This window comes from Aquarana catesbeiana, linkage group LG13 (genome assembly GCF_042186555.1).
Source record: "Aquarana catesbeiana isolate 2022-GZ linkage group LG13, ASM4218655v1, whole genome shotgun sequence".
NCBI classification, from domain to species: domain Eukaryota; kingdom Metazoa; phylum Chordata; class Amphibia; order Anura; family Ranidae; genus Aquarana; species Aquarana catesbeiana.
Genome location: NC_133336.1, coordinates 167010088 through 167033931, shown reverse-complemented (window position 1 = coordinate 167033931; position 23844 = coordinate 167010088). Strand labels below are relative to the sequence as shown.

Sequence of the window (23844 nt, the reverse complement as noted above, 5' to 3'; positions counted from 1 at the left end):
TGGCAGGCGACGTGGCAAGTGACAATCTGCATCTGATGACAGGTGACATGGCAAGTGACACACTCGGGGCTCCCATGGATTCTGCATTATGGTGAGTTAAACTATTTAATTTTTCATAACAATGTAATAATAGTAATAATGCGCTTCAATCATCCTGACACCATAACAACCATGGTGCCGTGATGATTGAAGCGCCAACACCAGCCATTTCCCCGATAGATGTACCCCAAAAAAATATATTTTCTGGCAGTGCCCCTCCCGAGACTAGACTCTGGATCCGCCCCTGTATCTAACTTAAATCAAATGACACTGTCTCTCTGTCTATCTATCTCTCTCCGCCGCCGCAACACACTACACAAGGCCGCCATGCAGGTAGCCTTATGTAGTGTAGGGCGTGTACTAAACCCCCTGAGCCATAATTGGACAAAGCCACCCTGGCCACACGGCGCTGTGATTGGCCAAGCTGGGTCATAGTGCATGCTTGGCCAATCATCAGCCAGCAATGCACTGCGATACCGCAGTGAATTATGGGCCGTGATGCGTCACTCGAATTTGGCTCGAACGGCCCATATCGTTCGCAATTCATCGAAAGGTCAAACAGGCGATGTTCAAGTTGAACATGGATTCTACTCGAAACTCGAAGCTCATCCCTAGTCTACACCAAGGAAGAAAATATTAGGTTAAAATACGAAAATTACATGAAGGAATACAGAGTATATTCCTTAAAACATTAATCTACAAACATATTTAATTACAAATAAACTGCAGACCTTTCCCAGAATTACCCTTTGCATCAAGGTTCCATTCTGATGGTTGCTCTCCCATAAAAGTGTGTGTTTCCCTCCCATCTAGTCTGTGTATATCATTACATGCTGATGCCTCATTGGTTGGCATAGCGTGGCTCTGATTGGTGAGTTTCCCTATTCCTGGTTAAGGACTGGCTACATCTCCAATCCCTATACTTTGCATAAGTCAGCCCCCTTTAATGCAAATCTTTCTGACTATTCTGAGCAGGAGATTTACTTGAATTTTCCCAGGAAGTTAAGTATTGATTACGGGTTGGCCTCCCTCCATTGCATATTCCACCATGGGATCCTTTGAAGTGAGTATGTGTAAAACAATGAGGTCTGTATCCCATTGTTTGTATACACAAGCCTAGGCACCGACTTGTCTGGTCTACCAGAGATTTCTGTGACGATAATATGTTCCGCCCCCGAATAGATACAAGCTAAATTATATTCATAATTACAATATTTTACAGCTATTAATGGAGATTTCACTTAAACTCATAAGGCAACAAGTCCGTTGGCAACAGCCACTGAAAGACCCACATCAAAGAAAAAGGCGGACTTCTCCTTGCTCCTCATCTGGGATCTCCAACCATACTATACCTCCAGTTCTCTCGAAAACCTGCACTGAGAGGAATGAAGGTATAGCAATAGGTGTCCCAAGTACTTGCAGCCAATCTGCTAGCAGTACACCACCGTCTGATTTTAGCAGGCAAATTTCCCTACCCCAGTTGCTAAACCGTAAAAAGAAATTCGGTCCCAGCCATCCACATGCTCAGTGTCTGAATGCTCGCTTGGCCAAATTGCTAGCACTGCAACTACTGCCTTTTCAGCTGTCAGACTCTGCCCCCTTCGTGAATTTGTGGAATGTGCTGTATCTCAGTTGCAGGTTCCAAAACACTATTTCTTTTCACGAAAGGCCATTCCAGCTCTCTACCGGCATGTGGAAGGCAATGTTTTTGTCTTATTGGACAGGGTGGTCAGCAGTAAGGTGTACATTACCGCTGAATTATGGTCTAGCAGGCATGGGCAGGAATGTTGCCTTTCCTTCAAGGTGCACTGGGTAACTCTGCTGGCAGCTGGGAATGATGCAGAACAAGACAAGGAATTGGTCACACACTGGAACTCCAAATTATCTCGATGTCATCTTTATTGTCAAAAAAGGGTCAGACAGATACAGGCAATGGTAGACGTTTCACAAGCGATCGCTTGCTTGTTCACAAGGTGAGCCAAGGTCTGCACCTGTGATCCATCCTGCACCTGAGTTTGCCTGGAGCAGTGTGCTTCTCTCTGTTCTTTGCTGGGAAAGATGCAGGACAGGGTTCAGTATTGTTGGAGCTTGTTCCGCCACCACGCCTCCAAAATGCTAGTGGTGATTCTGCCACAGATCTCTCCTCCACCCCCTCCTCTTCTTCTTTATCTATGGCCTCTTCTGCAGATTTGTTCTCTGAACCAATGGTGCTCTGTAAGCGTCCAAGGGGCTATGCAAGCACTCAGGCAAAAAGATGCCATGCAGTGCATGAGTTGGTCTGCCTAGGGGACAGGAGCTACACTGGGGCAGAGATTCTGTCAGCTCTGCAGGGGCAGGCTCAGAGGTGGTTGATGCCACACCAGCTTCAGCCAGGAATGGTTGTATGCAACAATGGCACAAACCTTCTCTCCGCCCTCCGACAGGGACACTTGACCCATGTTCCATGTTTGGCACACATCCTGAATTTGGTGGTGCAGAAGTTCTTGAGCAGGTACCCAGGCTTACAAGATCTCCTGAGGCAGGCCAGAAAAGTCTGTGGTCATTTCCAGCGGTCATACAATGCCAGTGCTCGGCTGGCTGACATTCAAAGGGAATGCAACCTGCCCACCAACCGCCTCATTTGTGACATGTCCACCAGGTGTACATGCAGCAGAGGGCCATCAATGAGTACCTGTGTGAGTATGGCACCAAGACAGGGTCAGGGGAGCTTTGCTACATTTCACCATACCAGTGACTACTGATCAAGGATGCATGCACTGTCCTGTCACCATTTGATGAGGCCACGAGGATGGTGAGCAGCGACAATGCATGCATCACTGATACTGTCCCTCTTGTCTTCCTGTTGGAGCACACGCTTCATGGAATAATAGACAGGACACTTGAGGCAGAACAGTGTGAGGAAGAGGAGGACTTCCTTACCTCTCAAGGCCCCCTTTATACAGATATTATTTCTGCAGGCCCACCAAACACACAGGAAGAAGAGGAGGAGGATTGTGTCAGCATGGACGTGGAGGCTAACACTCAGCAGCAGTCTTCAAGAGGTGGTTTTCAGTCCCCAGAAACCCAAAAGGTTTTACGTGGCTAGGAGGAGGTTGTTACGAATCATGTGATCCTTAGCGACCCAGAGGATGCCTCTGCAAACTTTCGCAGGCTTTGCAGAATCAGGGAGGTCATGCAGCGTAAGGACCCTAGGATTCGTGGCATCAAAGAGAAGGAATCATTACTGGCTGACAACCCTTCTTGATCCATGTTAAAAGGGCAAGGTTGCAGAACTCATCCTGCCTTCGTAGAGGGAGCAGAGGATGAAACATCTTCAGGAGGCCTTGAAGAAAGGTTTGTGCAATGCATTTCCTGACCCTGTGAGGTTTCCTGGTGCTGGACATTGTGTTGCTGGGGCTTCTGTCAGGTCACCTGAGGCCAGGTGACAGATGCACACCATTAGGGTCAGGCGTGCACCGCAAAGGTCGTGGACCCTACAGCTGACTGCTGCGGATGGGAGTCTAGGTGATTAAGGAAGGCAGATCTGCTGGAACACCAACACAGATCCCACAGGGGCTAGAGCATAACGCCCACAGTAGGCTACAGGAGGACAGAGATAGTAAGGGAATAAGCCAAAAGTCGGGGCGACTAGCAAACAAGGATAAACATAGAACACGCCAAAGGTCAGGGTCACAAGCAGGCAGGGATAGTCAAGAACAAGTCAAGATCTGTAACTGGAATCAGACGTAGAAGACACAGCAAGATGCACATGAAAGCTAAACACACAAAGGTTGATCAGCAAGGCAGGCGTGCAGTGCACATGTTAGTATAGAGTTCCCTAATAGGGGCTGGGGTGGAGCCATGCTTTTAGGAGAGAATATTTAAATAGCCAGGTGAGAGTGGCTGGCCTCTAAAGGTGAACACATGGAGGAGAGGTAAGCTGAAAGAGAAAGATTACTGCATAACCATGACAGCTTTGTTCAGTCAGAGGAAAAGCAGTGGAGAAGGTGGCCAGCTGACTGATGCCTTTAGACAATCTTTCAGTCCTCAGCGCCAAGGTCTGATTGGTTTAATCAACCATCGCCAGCGTCTGCATTACATGGTGCAGGAATATCTAGGGGCAAGAGAAGACTTGGAGACCTTTCCAACAGAGCATCCACTGCGTTACTGGGTCTTGAGGATGGACCACTGGCCAGAACTAGCTCAATATGCAATTGATCTACTGGGCTGCCCTGCATCCAGCGTTCTTTTTGAACGCACATTCAGTGCTGCTGGAGGGTTTGTAACGGATCATAGAGTGCGCCTGTCCAGACTCCGTTGATAGGCTTATATTCATAAAAATGAATCAGTCTTGGATCAGCAGCAGCTATCAAGCACCTGATGCTGATGTAACTGATTGATTTTTATATGGATTTGGGATCTCTTGAAGACTGCCTATGCTGAATGACTATACTATTCCTCCTCAATCTTGATGATGCTAGCTTCCAACAATATTTTTGGTTTAGGGCACCACCACCACTGCCTATGGCCCAATTTTTCTGTCCCTGTTTAACAGGGGCATGTAATTACAATTTCTGATCTAATATTTCACAGCAGGGCCCGTTTCTGCGTCCAACAAGAGTATCTGTGAGGGGTTGCAGTTTTGTGGCACCACCAAAGGCCCAATTTTTCTGCCCCTGTCCCAGCAGCAGAAAAAAAGGACAAGCGTGCCCACGGCCACCTGCAGAAGATGCACCATGTCCATGACCAGCACTGTGGACTGTAGACACAATGCTTGCCCTCTTTTAGTGGCCTGTGAGCGTCTGCCTCTCCTTGGTGGCCTTCCGGACATGATGGGGATTTTGTTTTGCAACACCACACTACACTGTATTGTTTACTGTGTACACCACCGGAAAAGTAGTAGCAACTGCACTATGGGTGCACGGTATTGTGTACACCACCAGAAGTCTAATAGCAACTATGGGTGCACTGTATGTATTGCAGGGGTGCCCAACCTTTTGAAGAGCGAGGGCCACTTACGTGAATTCATAACCAATTGCGGGTCACAATGAGCAGAGTGGCCAGAAGACAGCTCTGCGTCCACTCTGCCTATGCAAAGGGGACACAGACACAGCCCACAATTCTCTATGGACCCTCTGATCTGATCAAATGAAAGGGGATGGATCCACTTCTGTTTTTTTTAGCAGATCCGATTGGAGGTAGGCGGGTATAAAAGAACACAAGTCTGTTTACATCTGCCACTCCAGAGAGGTGAATGGAGGGTGTGATTGGGTCAGACCTATCATGTTAAAGGGGCCTAAGGCTGCTTTTACACTGATGGTCTGCGGTCTACCCACATCGTGGGTGCAGCGCAGTGCACCTGTGGCTTTCCTGTGGTTAGCTGTACTTTGCCATAGAATTCTATTATATCCTGCAGATGTGGTGCTGAAAGTGCACCAAATCCACAGGTAAAACCAGAAGTCTATGGCTCAGTGCAGGTAAGCCACAGGTGCTCTGCACTACACCTGCAGATCAGTTTGAAAGCAGCTCAGTAACCACTGCAGAACAGATATGTCCCTATATTTTTTTTATTTTTTTATTTATTTCAGGTACTTATATAGCACTGTCAATTTACGCAGTGCTTTACATATACATTGTAAGTTCACATCAGTCCCTACCCTCAAGGAGCTTACAATCTAAGGTCCCTAACTCACATTCATACATACTAGGGACAATTTAGACAGGATCCAATTAACCTACCAGCATGTCTTTGGAGTGTGGGAGGAAACCGGAGTACCCGGAGGAAACCCACGCAGGTACAGGGAGAACATGCAAACTCCAGGCAGGTAGTGTCGTGGTTGGGAGTCGAACCAGCGACCCTTCTTACTGCTAGGCGAGAGTGCTACCACCACACCACTGTGCCGCCCTATATACACTGTGATTTTAGTAATAAACTTGCTGTCCCAGGCAGAGTGCATTTGGTATCACTCCGCCTATGACAGGAGCCTGTTCTATACAGGTAGCATTGGCTTATGCAGCTTTGTTCCGCAGCTGCTTGCTTTCTCTACCACTGGCTTCATTCACAACACTGATGCTCTGGCATGGCAGGTAGGCAACCTGCAATCTGGGGTTGCGAACCCGCCATCCCAGAGCAGGAGGTCGTGGGCCACATCAGATGGCTCCGCAGGCCAAATGTGGCCCCCGGGCCACTGGTTGGGCACCCCTGATGTATTGTGTACTGTGTACACCACCAGAAAAGTAGTAGCAAATGCACTATGGGTGCACGGTACTGTGTACACCAACAGAAGTGTAATAATAACTATGGGTATACTGTATTGTGTACACCACAAGAAAAGTAGTAGCAAGTGCACTATGGGTGCACGGTATTGTGTACATCACCAGAAGTCTAATAGCAACTATGGGTGCACTCTATGTATTGTGTACTATGTACACCACCAGAAAAGTAGTAGCAACTGCACTAGAGGTGCACGGTACTGTGTACTATGTACACCGCCTGAAGTATATTAGAAACAGTACACAAGGAACGGCCTGCAGTGAGATATAGCTAAACTGTATGCAGTGGATATATATATATATATATATATATATATATATATATATATATATATATATATATATATATATATACAAGACTATCTGTATATATATTAAATACACTGCAGCTAACTGAATCACCTGCCTGTCAGAAGTATATTAGAAACAGTACACCAGGAATGGCCTGCGGTGAGATATAACTAAACTGTATGCAGTGGATATATATATATATATATATATATATATATATATATATACATATATATATATATATATATACACGAGACTATCTGTATATATATATATATATATATATATATATATATATATATATATATATATATTAAATACACTGCAGCTATATAGAAACAGTACACCAGGAACAGACCATGGATACAGTGGATATATATATATATATATATATATATATATATATATATATATATATATATATATATATATATATATAAAATACACTGCAGCTAATTGACACTCTCTCCGTCCACACCAAAAACACACTACACGAGGCCAACATTCAGGCAGATTTATATAGTGTGGGGCGGGGACTTAGTCCCCCTGAGTCATGATTGGCCAAAGGCACCCTGCCTTTGGCAAATTATGGCTCTCTTAGCTGAGGGCGCTGTGATTGGCCAAAGCATGCAAGTCATGGTGCATGCTCTGGCCAATCATCATATAGCAATGCACTGCACTCCCGCAGTACATTATGGGCCGTTACGCGCCGCTCGAATTTGGCAATGTTTGAATCGAACTCATGTTCGACCCGAACAGAAAGCTCATCCCTAGTCAACAGTGCCCCTTTGCTTCCCAGTTGTTTTCCACTTGTCCATTTTGGACTCATGAATTATTGATTGATAAATAATGAATCATTTATGAATTATTAATTGGTATAATGGACAACCCATTATCGTAAAGGCAGGCAAGGGGCATCCAGCTTGCCCACCGACTAGAAATTTGGTATCAATAGAATGTGGACAACGTACATACTAAGTGCCAAAAAATTGGGGAAAAGTTTAATCTCAGGTCTTGCATTATGTATTTATGTGTGCTAATAAGTAATAAAGAATATGGTATAGTTTTTTATTTTATTTATTTACACTAATTTAGGGCCGATTCACACTATGTGTGGCAACAACAATGTGCTTTAAAATTCTGAAAACAAATGTTTTCTATTTGTCCTATTTAAACTGCATTGCAGCCCAAAGCTCTACTTCAGTGAGCTGCAGTAAATTGCAGACATGCTGCATTTTATTGCAGCCACTGTACAGAACCCCATGTCACTGTATAGCAGCACAGTACATCATGCTGCTGTACAGTGACATGAATGAAGTGTCACTTCAAATAAAGTTTCTACAAAAAAAGGGAGCTGTGTGATGAGTTGAATCGTACACCACACTGCCACAGTTGGAATGGAAAGCTCCCGGAGAGGAAAATCACTCCAGTTTAGCTCTCTGGCAGCTGTCTATTCAGTGTGAATGGGCACTTAGACCCCTTTCACACTGGGGCCGTGGCCATGTTAGCGCTAAAGCGCCGCTCGTTTTAGTGGTTTAACGCTGTTTTCGTTCGCTAGTGGGACGCTTTTAAACCAAAAGAAGGGGTTAAAAACTTCCGTGTTGCGGTGCTTCCGAAGCACTTTTCAGGTGCTTTGGAAAAGCTGCCCTTTCCTTCCAATGGGCAGGGCGTTTTGGGAACGCTAAATAGAGCGCACCCAAACCGCCCCAAAGATGCTGCTTGCGGGACTTTTTGGAACATCCCGCAAGTGCACTGCCCTAGTGTGAAAAGCCACACTGGAATGAATGGGAGGCAGTTTTCAGGCCCTTAGCAGAGGCTATTTCCAGTGCTACAGTGCCTGAAAACTGCCCCAGTCTGAAAGGGGTCTTAGATTTTTTAACGTATGTTAAAATATTTTTTGCTACTAAAATTCAACTGTAATAATTCTAAAAAAAAATATTTTTCACATCAGAAACTGTGAAATCAGGAATTGACATACTTTACCATGCAAGCCATTGCAACTAAATTAGTTGGAGGAAGAAGCACAGTTACTGGTCCAATATTGCTACTGCTAAAAAGGTAGGTAAGAGGAATAGTTATAGTAGGGTTGAATGACTCTGGTTTCAGAGGAAAAAAAACATATACAAGTTCAAAATATGTCTAAACTCACATTGTTAAATGAAGGATCCCACTGTATTAAACTTTCATCAATTGTTAGAGTTTGAGAAGAATCAAAATGTCCAACTATGGCACTATATAAGGTTCCATTTGGATACTCTATCCAGTTTTGAAGGTTGAATCCTAAATACATGTCTCCTTTGTCATTAAAAAAAATATCAGCTCCAGCTTTATTTATAAAATGAATTTTCCTCAAGGCTTTATGTATCTGAATAAATAAATAAATGAACAAACATTTATACATTTATAGTTAATGATATGGTTGTTCATAAATGTGATATTTTGCAAAATTTGATTACTGGTAACCTATGGCATAGGGAGATATTACCACGTGGTCTCTTAATAGTAAGAAAACATTTCTGTGCCTAAAGAAGTGCATCTCCCTGTTTTGGTGCAACAGTGCTTGGTGGGAATTGTGAGGGCTGGGTGTTCCCCTAAAGGATATCATTTAGTGTGATACACCTTCACATCTTCCAGCATAAGCTTTCTATGTGACTCTTGGCATTTGTTCACATGACATCTCAAAATCACAAAGGAAGCCAGCGCTGGAGGACATCACTCTGCGAGACACTGATCTCAAGTCTTAACAGGAAACTGTTAGTTATATATTGCCAAAAATCTAACTTCCAATTGTGGGTCTCTCTGTGACCAATGTCTGAATGGTGAATGATCTTCACTCAGAGCCACCAGCTCAACATATCTTGTAGTTTCTTGGACTTGTGACAACAACAAAATATTAAGATGCAGCTCAGCATTTTTTATTAGTGAAGTTTAGCTAAAAAAATTGTTTTCTCTACAGCTTTAGTTACAGTACATTACTTACCTTTAATGAGGTATGTCCCACAATATGAAGGCTGCTGGATTTTGTAGAAAATTTCACTGCAGGGTTGCCCTGTCCTCTTCCTGCTGTTAGGCGACAGAATCCTTTGATTAAACTTTCCCCTATTGACAGATAGTGTTACAAGCATGTAGGCAGGTGCAGCCTGTATTCCCTTCTGTAGGAGGCGCTAGGCTTTAACGGCAATGCAGAAGGGTAAGAAGGATGGGAGGAACTTAGTTTCTCTATGACTTCCTGCTGTAATCAGAGAAGCAGCTATCTAATTGGACGCTGGTGCCATTATTCACCTCCACTGGAATTTCAGCAGCAGGAAGAGGACAGGGCAACCCTTATGTAAACATTCCTACAGAATCTAAGAGCCTGCACCTGGTGGGACATACTTCATTAGCGGTAGTTAATGTAACTAAAGCTGTAGAGAAAAAAATGTTTTCATTTTCTTTTAGCTAATCTTCAGCTTCTAATCAAATATAACCAAATATATACAAACAAAATGACCAAACTCAAAGCTGGTACAGTATATAGATATGCCACAATATCCAGCAGGATAGATAGATAGATAGATAGATAGATAGATAGATAGATAGATAGATAGATAGATAGATAGATAGATAGATAGATAGATAGATAGATAGATAGATAGATAGATAGATAGATAGATAGATAGATAGGTAGGATAGGTGTGCAGAGGTCATGATATTTTGAACACTTGAAAGGATTTGATCTGACAAGTTGGCTGCTTCTGAGGACTGCTTCTCTGTGATATCTCCTGACCAATTGGACCATCTTCCATCCTGATCTGGAGCCCAGATGTGGAGGTCCCATACATTGGTGTTTACACCACATGCCTTGTTGACTCATTGAGCATATGCCCATTTGAGTCTTCCTACTCCTGTAACCCTCCTACTAACAGGTGGTGGTTTCATTGTCTGTGTCTTCACTCCAACGCTGATGGCACTTGGAATCCTGTTTCTGGCTATATAGCTTTCTTCACTGTTTATCCATGGACTGTTGTATTCACGGTTTAAAAAACCTCTATGTGATGGAACATGGACTTTAGTTTGGGTGTGAATTTCACATCACTTTTCCCAGTTTTTATTTTCTGTGGTCATTTCACATTATATATTAGACTGTATATATATAAATTAGTATTATTTTTTTTTTTTTTCAATGCTTTTTGTTGAAGATTTTGCAAACAAAGTACATTGAACAATCGTTTTCACGTTATGATAAAAGACAGACAAAGTGAACTATATGAATTATACCGGGTAGCGCAAGTAGGTTGCATGTCCCTACCCCGTCTCCCTCCGCACCCCAACTGGGAACACACTGTGCTGGGAGAGGCCGGGTAATACGATTCTTCAACAGCAGAAACCCTCGGTACAAGGTGTGTACATAACATCTAGTATAGCATTGTGAATAAACAGGTTAAACAACAGAAGATTTATTTGCCACACAGTGTACAAAGAAAATGGTTGTTTGTAACCGGGGGTATAGATTTACGAAAGGATAAGTAAAGATGGGGAGAAAGAGGCGAGGGAGAGAGAGAGAGAGAGAGAGAGAGAGAACAAGAAGAGAGAAAGGAAGGGAGAGCACTTAACCACCATTTGTAATTTACCACCTGTACCACTCTTTCCAACATTTCCAATTTTTGTCGAAAGCTAATCAAGAGGTTTTTCTTACAGCGATAAGCCTTTCAATAATGCAGAAGATTTTTCTCCAGAAGCTAGACCGGTTCTTGCATTGCCAGAATATGTGAAGGATTGTGCCAGGGATGCCACAGTCTCTCCAACATAGAGTGGAATGGGAAGAAAACATTTTGGCTAGTTGGTATGGAGTTCTATACCACCTCGCCAGGACCTTTTGAGTAAGTTCCCAGTGGTTAATGCAATGAAAAGCAGTGTAGTTATACCGGAGCACTGTGGTCCATTGTTCGGAATCAAAGAGACTTTATTCAAATCCTTTTCCCAGGTCAACATGGGTGGGGATTTCGTGAATTTTTGTTTGCGTTGGAGTGTATTATAAAGAAGAGTGATGCCTTTACATTTTTCGTTGTTATTTGTGTAAAAATGCCACACTCGTGAATTTATTTTGATCAATGGTGGGGGATCTTTGGTTAGAAAAGAGAGAACATGCCTATATAGGCATGGGGTACACATTTGCAACTTGGCTCTTTCTCAAAGTGGCGATTTCTACAAGTGAAATGCACTTCTGACTCTGCACTTATCACTCATCATCTGACTGTCTGATCTGAAAATATCATCTTTTTCCTCCCACAGGTATGCTCCTACTACTACAGCTCCAGCCAGAATCGCATTAGTGAAATCTGTCTCCTATGTCTCTTAACTCTGGTATGCTCCTACTACTACAGCTCCAGCCAAAAACTGAAACCTTTTTTTTTTCTTATGTGTCTCTAGTAATGCTGGTATGTTATTTTTACTTAACTGTCTGTAGACCTGTCCACATTACAATGCTTTATTATCTCCCTTGTCTTACCCAAAATTATGGCCCTCTGAACTTTAGTGCCCTCTTGCTAGTCTGTTTATGAATTAAAAATTTTGCCCTATTAACCAGCCAAGCTTTATAACCTCTTGATTGCTAATTGAAATCCGCCCACACCCTACCCCTATCAGTATATATTTAAGCTTCTCTTGGGGGAAGCATTTGCAGGGGGTACACATTTGCAACTTGGCTCTTTCTCAAAGTGGCGATTTCTACAAGTGAAATGCACTTCTGACTCTGCACTTCAGCGAAGGCACAAAGCGAAAGGACACAAGATAAACACTTTGAAAACCAGCATACAGACATCAGGTGAACTTGTTTACTCCTTTAGCTCTCTTTCCTTGGAACATGCTTTCTCTACCACTGCTTTTGACAACTCTGTCCTCCATCCTAAAACTATCTCTCCTTCACCCCTCTTCTCCCCCCCACAGCATATATATATCACCCTCACTCCTGTCCTGTCCTTATTACTGCACCCACCAACTCCTGTTAATTCTAAATCCACATACACTAAAAATCTCCAAGACCCTGGGGCATGTCACCTCATATAAATTCCACTCCCATATTACCTCCCTCACCCTCTTGCTTCTCCTAACCTCTGGAGATATATCCCCAAACCCTGGGCCTCCATCATTTAACTGTACCCCATGCGCCCATCACCCTGCACCCCCTGGCAGCAGCCACCGCAATCAACACAATTTAATTCCCATTTCTATTCTTCCCAAATCCAGACTCCCTTTCTCCTGTGCCCTTTGGAACTCGCGCTCTGTCTGCAACAAGCTCACCTCTCTCCATGACCTCTTTATTGCCAACTCATTTAACCTACTCGCCATTACCGAAACCTGGCTACACAAATCCGACACTGCATCTTCTGCTGCCCTATCCCATGGTGGTCTTCTCTGGACTCACTCCCCCAGATCCTGCGGACGTAAGGGAGGAGGTGTCGGAATCCTGCTAGCCCCACATAGCACCTTTCAGGTACTTCAGCCACCTCCCTCTCTGTCACTCTCCTCTTTCGAAGCACACTGTATTCGCCTTTTCTCTCCAATTTCTCTAAGGATAGCTGTGATCTACAGGCCCCCTGGACCAGTATCAACCTTTCTTGAAGACTTCTCTGCCTGGCTACCCTACTTTCTTTCTTCTGAAATCCCCACTATCATTCTCGGGGACTTCAACATCCCTATTAATACTAACACTCCTTCCACTTCCAAACTTCTCAGCCGAACATCCTCCTTTGACCTGAAGCAGTGGATACATGCAACAACTCACTCAGAAGGCAATATCCTTGACCTCGTGTTCTCTCACCTTTGCACTCCATGCAAACTCTCTAACTATCCATCTCCTCTCTCTGATCACCACCTTATTAGTTTCACTCTCTCCCTCTCCTTCACCTCCTCTCCCTCCAACCACCTTAAAGTTACCTGCAGAAACCTACGTCATCTCAACCCTTCTCTTCTCTACTCTGCCATCAACAACCTCTACGATAAAATCTCTCCCCTATCCTGCACCAACCTAGCCACTTCTGTGTACAACGCTTCACTTCTAGCCTCACTGAACTCACTTGCCCCCCTCACTACACACAGAATTAAGCCCAGACCCCTTCAACCTTGGCAAACAGATGATACTAGAAGCCTTAAAAAACGTAGTGGTGCTCTGGAGCGCCTGTGGCGTAAGACTAAGTCCCAGAGAGATTTCTACCAATATAAATTTGCCCTCCAAAAATACAACTCCAGCCTCCTCTCTGCCAAGCAGACCTATTTTACCACTCTCATTAGCAACTTATCATCCTGTCCCCGTCAACTCTTCTCCACCTTCACCTCTCTACTTCGTCCTCCACCGCCTCCACCCGCCAACTCACTCACTGCACAGGAGATCGCCAATCACTTCAAACAGAAGATTGATACTATTCGCGCTGAGATTTCTACTGTGCCGACACCCTCCATGCTTTACACTTCATGCCCACAGGCACAATCATTATTTCCCTCTTTCAACCCCACCACTACAGACGAAGTTGCTAAACTACTTGCTAATGTCCACCTTACCACCTGCCCTCTGGATCCTGTTCCCTCACAAATGCTACGTTCACCCTCTGGCCCTATACTACACTCTCTAACCCACATCTTCAATCTCTCCCTCTCTTCTGGCATCTTCCCTAACTCTCTAAAACATGCACTAGTCAGACCCATACTTAAAAAGCCCTCACTGGACCCATCCAATCTTAACAACCTACGCCCCATCTCCTTGCTCCCCTTCTTATCCAAACTCCTCGAACGTCTGGTCTACAACCGACTGAGCGTCCACCTCGCTGATAATGGCCTTCTCGATCCCCTTCAGTCTGGATTTCGTCCTCAACACTCCACAGAAACTGCTCTCCTAAAACTAACAAACGATCTACTAACGGCCAAAACCAATCGACACTATTCTGTACTCCTACTCCTGGACCTCTCTGCTGCCTTTGATACTGTTGACCACACCCTCCTCCTCAAAAAACTACACGCCTTTGGTCTCCGTGACTGTACACTTCGCTGGTTCTCTTCCTACTTATCCAACCGCACCTTTAGCGTTTCTTATAACTCTACTTCCTCCTCTCCTCTTCCTTTCTCTGTTGGGGTCCCTCAGGGTTCTGTTCTTGGACCTCTACTATTTTCAATCTACACTGCCTCCCTGGGTCAACTGATAGCCTCCCATGGCTTCCAATACCACCTCTACGCTGATGACACCCAAATCTATTTCTCTACCCCTCAGCTCACTCCCTCTGTCTCCTCACGTATCAGTAATTTACTCTCAGATATATCAGTCTGGATGTCTCACCACTTCCTTAAACTCAGCCAAAACCGAACTTATAATTTTCCCTCCCCCCTATGCCTCTTCCCCTGATCTCTCTGTCAAAATCGATGGCACAACTATACGCCCATCCCCACATGCCAAGGTTCTAGGTGTAGTCCTAGACTCTGAACTCTCCTTCAAGCAACACATCCAATCACTGTCCAAATCCTGCCGCCTCAACCTCCGCAACATCTCCAAAATACGCCCCTTTCTAACCAATGACACAACAAAGCTCTTAATTCACTCGCTGGTCATCTCTCGCCTTGACTACTGCAACTCCCTTCTCATTGGCTTACCTCTACATAGTCTATCACCTCTTCAATCCATTATGAATGCCGCTGCCAGACTCATCCACCTTACCAGTCACTCTGTGTCTGCCACTCCTCTATGTCAATCCCTCCACTGGCTTCCGCTCGGCCAAAGAATTAAATTCAAAATTCTAACAACTACGTACAAAGCCATCCACAATTTTGCCCCCAGCTACATCACTTGCTTAGTCTCTAAATACCAACCTACTCACTCTCTTCCTTCCTCTCAAGACCTCCTGCTCTCTAGCTCCCTTGTCACCTCCTCCCATGCTCGCCTCCAGGCCTTTTCCAAAGCCTCTCCAATCCTATGGAACTCCTTACCCCAATCTGTCCGCTTATCTCCTACTTTATTAGCTTTCAGAAGATCCCTGAAAACCCTTCTCTTCAGAGAAGCCTATCCTACCCACAACTAACAACTGTACTTTTTTTTTTTTTCTTCTTCCCATCAGCTCATCCCCCACAGTTATTACCTTTTGTCTCCACTTGACCCTCCCTTCTAGATTGTAAGCACTAACGAGCAGGGCCCTCTGATCCCTCCTGTATTGATTTGTATTGTAAGTGTACTGTCTGCCCCATGTTGTAAAGCGCTGCGCAAACTGTTGGCGCTATATAAATCCTGTATAATAATAATAATAATAATAATATATAGGAAGTGATTTGAGTTAGAGCTGTTGTATTCAGTCTGTAGGGAGTTAAATGGTTTAGGGGGCCCTTGCTCCATGAGTTCATCTACCCACTCAATATCGTTTTCTTTCCATTGGTTAACAGAGCAGTAAGGGAGCAGTACTTCTAAAGTTCAGATTGGCAGTCTAATTGTGGAGATTGAGCTGTCATGTTGTGATTGGGAAAGTAAATGTCTCCATGCTAATAATGAGGCTTGGGTTGTTGGAGGGAGGGCGGATAAAGAAATTGGCTTCCACGCATCGGCCAATAGTAGGAGTTTCATGTTGGGATCTTTAGCAGTGGTAGTCTCAATGCCCACCCAGAGGGGTTCGGATGAGGACATAAACCAGTATTTGATTTGTACTAAGATAGAGGCCCAGTAGTAGTCTTTTAGGTCTGGAAGACCCATTCCTCCTACCTTTCTATGTTGTATGAAGTGATTGTGAGAGTAACGCGCTCTCTTCCCCTGCCAAAGAAACTGTTTAAGTGTCTTATGAAGTTCAGAGAAGTGGGAAATTTTGAGTGGAACTGGGAGTGTGCGAAATATGTACAAAATTTTTGGAAGGACCAGCATTTTGAAGGAGGCGATTTCCCCCCCCCAGGATAGTTCAGTTTTTGCTATATGGTCTAGGGTCTTACGAATGTCTGAGGGAAGAGGTTTTACGTTGGTCTCTGCCAAAAGGGACATTTTTGCCGTCAGTAAAATACCTAGGAATGGGATGTAATTTTTTGCCCAAGTGTAAGGGAGCAATTGTTTTAAGTGTATGTGAGCATGGTGGTTAATGCCAAGGTCTAGGATTAATGATTTACTGAAGTTGACTTTGTAGTATGAGATGGTGCTGAAGAGATTAAGGGTATTGCAGGCGAATGGTAGCGAGATAGTAGGATTGGAGAGGAGAAGTATAACATCGTCTGAAATGGTTGATTACATGTGCTTTCTGTTGAAATTTGAAGCCTGATATGTGAGGATGTGGTCGGTTGGCCTCCACAAAGGGATCCATCATTAGATTAAAAATAGAGGGAGAGAGTGGACATCCTTAATGGGTGCCATTCAATATTTTGAAGTTTTTTGACAGTAAACCTGAGGGGTTTGAGTAAAGAGCTAGTTAAGAGTGATATTCAAATGTTGACTTTTTTATAAGTGTGTTTGTCAGGTAGGGAACCTGATTTCATTTATATATTTTGCTAAAACCACAATTTTAGGATTTTTTGGGTTGCAGCTCCTCTATTTATGCTATTATAAATTTTAAATCAGTTCACATTTTTCTGATATTTTAATTGTTTGGGGGGTAGCGCGGATTGTTTGCAATACAAAGAGATAGTATGGCGGAAAGAAATTGACCTTGAAAAACAAATTTGTGCAGCACAGCCCTCATATATCCCCAGTGAACTCTGTCAAACGCCTTCACTGCATCAATAGAAAGAAGCAGAGAAGGCGTCTTTCGAGATTCAGCGTAGTGAACAATGTTTAGTAAACCAAACAATAAAAAATATGTGCAGCGCTAAAACTAAATGAATTAATAAAATGTGCTAAAAATCATACAAAAGTGATTAATCCACCACACAATGTATTAAGAGAAACACAACAGGTCTCCTATAGAAGATAGAGACAAATGTCACAACATATGTCATATGTGGGAAAAAAAAAAAATTAATATAAAGCATAAAAAAAGTGTGATCCCAAAAATTATACCAAAAAAAAGTCCATAAGTGAAGTGGGTAGATGATCAAAATAAATTCTGAAGAGATGTGACACAGGTGAATCCAGCATCCACAGTGACTTGCACCCAAGTGAGATATGAGGCTCCTTACCAGCTCAAGATGACCACCATAACAGTGGTCCCACCAGGCATTTGGGAAATTAACAGGTCACCCACAACCTATGCCGATCTTTCCAGTATGTAGAACTCACTCTCTTCATATCTGTTTAAATACACTGCTCGATTCTGTCAGCTGCATCTATGGAGGTTTTCTCCTTTCTTGAACAGAGAGAGGTGAAATTGAATGAGATATTCTCTAACACCCCCTCTGTTAATGTATCTGATGACCTTACCACCATTTTTAGAAAACTTGGATATCTTTTTGAAAAAAAAGATGAAAGCATGGTGGGATATTGTGTCATTCGAACAGTATATTAAAAGTAAATTGGTACCAAGGAGGCTTAGGTGGGATTTGCCCCCCGAATGATGGCCTAACTGATGAAGACGCATTATCAGAATGGCACTAGTTTTTTATTAGCAAAGGTCAGGAATTGATTGAATTTCTTCTAACTAGAAAGAGGAAAAAAATGGGACTAACAGACCAACAAATTACTGCGTTGAAGAGTTTATTGGAACCAGCACAGAATTCTCCAGATTTTTCTAGATTATCAGGAGAATTAAAAAATAAAATGCTTAAGTGGGATAAAGAAGGGGAGAAAAAAATGTAACATGTTTATCAGGGACTCATGGGACTTCTCTAGAGGAGATATTTTTAAATGGCAATCTAAAATACAGACCCCATCCCCTGCTCCCCCAAATTCCATCTTACCAATCCCAAATGTACTACCACCTGATACCCTAGGTCCCTTGCCGCAATCCCCTCAGCCGGTTGGGCATGTCTCTCAGGGAGCTGTTCCCAAGAGATTTAATGGAAACAAGAGAGGTAGGGGCAATTCCTCTAGGAAGGGCACCGATAGGGGGTATTACCATCAACAATCACCTCAATATGATCGTGGACAGAGAGGTGACAGTTGGAGGCCTTCACGCCCCCCCCCCAGAAGTAGGAACCCGGCCAATACTCACATTCTGAATATAACTCTCATTATGATAATTATGACCAACAGTATGCCAGAACTCCGATTGCCCTAAATAATAGATTCACTCCTCTGTCTCAGGATAATACAGAGTATCAGAATAATTTTTTAGGGAATCCCCAATTCCAGTGGCCAGACCGAGGAGATTACACTCCGACCGGAAACAGACAAGGGGGAAAACGAAGACAAAGAGAGGGAGAAGAGCAGGACATAAAACAAAAAAGACAAAAATCCCATTAGGTATGGGTATCTATAACATTAGTGGTGTTGATCTATCGGAGAATGAACTAAGAGTATTAGATAAAGGCCTTAAATTCGCCCCGGCTTGTAACCTTAGCAAGTTTGTTAGTTTACAAAAATTTGTAAGAACATTAAACATCAAGAGGTATTTCCTCTCCAAACCCGGTGAAAGGTTGGCCTGTGCTAACCCTACAGTGAGTTTGGGTATACACTCCAATCTGGCCAAAAAATCGGTCTAACCCCCCAAAATATGATCACAGACATGTAGAAGTCTTCAAGAATATGGTCTCCAGTGACCTAGAAGACCTGAAAGTCAGAAAAGTCGGTAACCCATCTTTCCTCAAAAAGGGAATCAGTACTTTGGAAAAAAATAATAATGTGGTTATATGGCCCGCTGATAAAGGGAGGGGGGCTCCTGGTCATGAGTAAATCCTATTATCAGGGTGAAATGGACCGCTTGTTGTCAGATAGAAGTACTTACCAGGTTCTTAACAAAGATCCGTTTTTTCAATTTAAGGAGGAGCTCGAGACTCTCGTCTCTTCTGAAAAGTCAAGAGGAGTGCTTAATAAAAAGGAAGCATCTTATTTGAACCCAAGCGCCTGTAGAAGACCTATCATATACTTGTTACCAAAAATCCACAAGGATCTCCAGGCTCCTCCTGGAAGACCCATTGTAAATGTTATAGATTCCGTCTCGGTGCGGTTGGGTCAATATATAGATTACTTTCTCAAACCTCTGGTCACTACCATGCCAGCCTTTCTTAAAGACACGAAACACATCATACAGACTGTGGAAAATCTTCCCTTCAGTGACAATAGTTTACTAGTGACAGCCGATGTTGGCTCACTATATACAATTATTGGACACTCTGATGCGGTCCGATCGGTGCAATGGGCTCTCGATAGGTCGGATTTACCCCCTCAGCTCATTAGCTTTATTTTGAGATCGCTTGAATTTTGCCTTGCGAGAAACTACTTCTGGTATGGGGGAAATTCTTTTTGCAAACTCTCAGTGTTGCCATGGGCGCTCGGTTTGCGCCGAGCATTGCTAACTTGTTCATGGCACACTGGGAGGAGGAATTTGTCTTTGGTAGCAGACCGGCACAGCTGATCTGCTACCAGAGATATATAGATGACTTATTTATGATCTGGGAGGGAGATTTAGTTAGTCTCCAGTTATTTATGTCCAGGTTGAATGGCAATACCAAAAACATTCATCTATCTTGGAATGCTGATGCTAGCAGCATAGCATTTCTAGACCTGGAGATCTTTAAACATGAAGGTGCTTACAGAACAAGGAACTACTGCAAACTGACCGCTAGGAATGGTTACATTCCTCTGGATAGTTGCCATCATAACACATGGCTACTTAACATACCTAGGGGACAGTTTATTCGCCTCCGGCGGAATTGCTTTCTAGATAGCGATTATTTTGCACAAGCCAATGGCATGGCAGAAAAGTTCCTACAGAAAGGTTACACTAAGTCACATATTATGGAGGAGGTAACTAAAGTGGGGTCCTTCGACCGGCCTACTTTGGTAGCAGACTCCAATAGGAACAAGAATGTTAATCAGGACGACTTCCAATAGAGGATAGTCCTTGATTATAATATTCAGCATAAGAAGGTGGAAAAAATCATTTTAAAACACTGGAATATTTTGAAAAAAGATAATATATTGGGGCCCACTCTTCCAGCCCGCCCAAAATTTATTTACAGGAGACCACCAACCTTACGTGATTTATTAGCCCCTGGTGTGGTAGATCCGCCTATTATTAAAGAAAACCGTATCTTTAATTTTATTACAGGTTTTTATGCGTGCGGAAAATGTCCAGCATGCAGACAATGCAAATTCAATATTAAGAAAAAGAAGGAGTTCTCAGCCACTGCAACAGGGAAATCTTATCAGATAAAAAATCTAATCACATGCGACATGGTAGGAGTAGTATACATGCTGCAGTGTGAATGCGGACTCCAGTATGTGGGTAGAACATCCAGACCCATGGGAGTCCGCATTTCTGAGCATGTGAATAACATCAAACGAGGTCTTAAGACTCATTTTGTTTCTAAGCATTTCCGATTATTTCACAATAGGGACCCCAAAAAATTGTCTTATTGGGGTATTGAAAAAGTTACAAAACATTGGAGGGGTGGCAATTTCATCAGGCAACTTAGCCGTAGAGAATCCTTCTGGATCCATGAAACCCGAGTTATGGTCCCCAGAGGATTAAACGTTGAGTCTGATCTCAACTGCTTTATCTCAGACAAATAAGTGACCTTACTCGGGTTTCCTAAACTATGATAAGGTCTGGTCTCTTTTACTGCTGTTTAAGTTTTTTCCCACGCAATTGATATTATCAGATATTTATATATCTATATTTATGGTGGCTTTCGCAGTTTATGCTTTTTATGTATTTTATCTAAGGTTTGTAAGAGATGGCCACGGGTGGTACCTAATAGGCAGTAATTTGTTCATTGCGGGTTTACTGTGCATGTATATTGGTAAAATACATACATATCGCCCCTTATTGGGGATATATGTATATATATTCTTGTCTGGAGGTTGTATTTAATTCCCTTTAGCTCATTTATTTATCTATTTTTATTAATAGTATCTACAGCTTGTGTCCTTTGTTGATGTCCCCTAGTAATATTTATTATGATTTCCAGTTTCTTCTTCCTGTTTCCGGTAATTAGACAATCCTTGCAAACACTCAGCGCGTATATCTATTCCCAGGGTGACAGGTTAGCTCCACCCTTGCCGACGAAGTCCTTTGGACGTAACACCGTGTACGGGGGGGGGAGCTACACGTTCAACGTCACCCGCTGTCATCTCGGGCTTCACAGCTGTTCGGACGCGAACAGTCTGTTTGCAGCCTAGTGCTTTTTGTATTTGCCGCGCCGTGGAGCGCCTTTTATCAGTATCATTTTTTACTTTGATTCCACCAAACTTTTAATTTGAAAGGTTATCCAATAAATTTTATACGGAATACACTTAGATCCTTTCTTTTTATCTTTGGGGATTGCTGTTTTCCACTCTGCACTGAAGGTTACAGCTTCACTTCAGGAATATTGTTTGACCGACCACCGCAGACGAGATCTAAGGCAGCTGCCCATCAGATATTCATCCAGGCGTGTCTGACCCCCTGTAATTAAGGGGTCCATCCTTTCTGGTAAGCGTACCCATACGATTTTGTATATGACATCTGAGACGCAGGAAAAGGGGACCAGTCTGCTTGTGACAAGAAGAATTTAATATATGTCTTACCAGATGGACTTTTTATTTAATGCTTTTATTTAATGTTTTTATCAGTTTGCGCTGCACTAACATTTGTTTAGTTATTTGTTATTGAGGTTGGTGAATCCTTTAAGTGTCCAGCTTGCATTCATTATCACATTTAGTTTGCGCTGATTGTCCTCTGTTGTATTTCTTGCACTGCTAGAATGTCTGCCTTGTGCTGGAGTGCTTCTTTCCATAAGGACCTTCATTTGGCAGGATGGTTAAGGCCTCTTGCGTTTATGGAGAGGAATTTAAGACCCATGTCTATAGTTCCAGTTGATATGGAAATCCATGGGGGCGGCTTGTTTGTGCTCGATCAGAGAGGGAAGTTCTCTAATGTGGCAAGTGCAGATATGTGGAAGTAGAGTTGTGCAGAGTTCCAGAAAGAGTTGGGGAAAGAACAGTGAGGTTGTGAGAAGGACTAACATAGATCTGTTGGGTGGTATCTTGCTATACCAATGCATGAGGTTAGAAAGTTGTTCAATGTAAAAAAAAAACAAGGACTACAATGTTCCCAACGGAGAACTGGGAATCTGAAACGGTAAACAGCAATAATAAAGTTAAAGAAAACGGGTCCAAAAGGACAAGACAGCAAAGCTTCCAATACCAATGGGGTTTAAGATATAGTGCCAGGTACCACAGGCACTTGGGGAATCCTATTGACGATGAGATAAGAGAGTCGTTTCTAGGAAGCCTTAGGTGTGCTTTGTTGATGCTTTCCATTGAGGCTTGATCTGCCAATCCTGGTGGACTTTGTCAAGAGAAGAATTGCCCTGCGGGAGCGGGCCATGACCCGGATCAGGTGGTAAGATGTGCCAGTTTTTCGGGAGGTGGAGGCCTTCCTCCAGGGAGTTGACAAGGTGGTTGGAGCCTTTGTAGGAGATGTTGAGTTTGGCCAGGTATTTCCAGCGGTAAATTATCTTGTGGTTTCTCAAAGCCTAGATGAGTGTTGCTAGGTTGCGACGCTGTTGCAATGTGTGTTGCTAGAGGTCAGATAATACTTGCAGGTTAATAGCTTGTTCTGGAAGGTTGTCTGCTTTGCGGAATGCATTGAGAATTTTCTCCTTAACCTGGAAAAAATGAACTCTCAGCAACACGTCTCTTTGAACCTCTGGGGACAAGAAGGACGGTTTGGGTACTCTGTGTATTCTGTCAATGGTGAGGTCCGTTGGGGAAAATGAGGGAATAATTGCCTGGAAGAGGTCACGGGCAGAGTGAGGGAGTTGCTGTGCAGAAATGGATTCAGGTATCCCATGGATCTTTAAATTGTTTCTGTGGGAACGATCTTCAAGATCGGCCAGTTTTGGTTGGATTTTGGAAATTACCACTTGTTGTGCCGAGTGAGAGTCCACTAATGCATTGAAGGATGACGTGACTTCACACATCCTCATCTCCACTTGGTGGACCCTGTCTCCGAGGTCGTGCATTTCTGCTCCTCATTGTTGAATACATGAGATCATATCTGACTAGTGACATCAGCATCTCTTTCATGTTAGATATAGGTTGCCCCGTGGTAGGAAAATGTGCTATGGGATCAGCGGAGGGCATGATATTTGGCTCAGTGCCCTGTGAGTCACTCACCTCCATATTTAGAGCAGGGTGTCTGTTGTTTAAAATATTTGCCTCTGGATCCAGCCTTGGTTGAAATCTAACAGGGC

General features: G+C 43.4%; 1 pseudogene; it reads right to left on the bottom strand.

Annotated features, from left to right (window-relative positions):
• The window catches only part of LOC141116575 (vomeronasal type-2 receptor 26-like), a 54517-nt pseudogene extending 30904 nt beyond the window's left edge, over window positions 1-23613 (bottom strand).
• Between the last annotated feature and the right edge of the window lie 231 nt (window positions 23614-23844).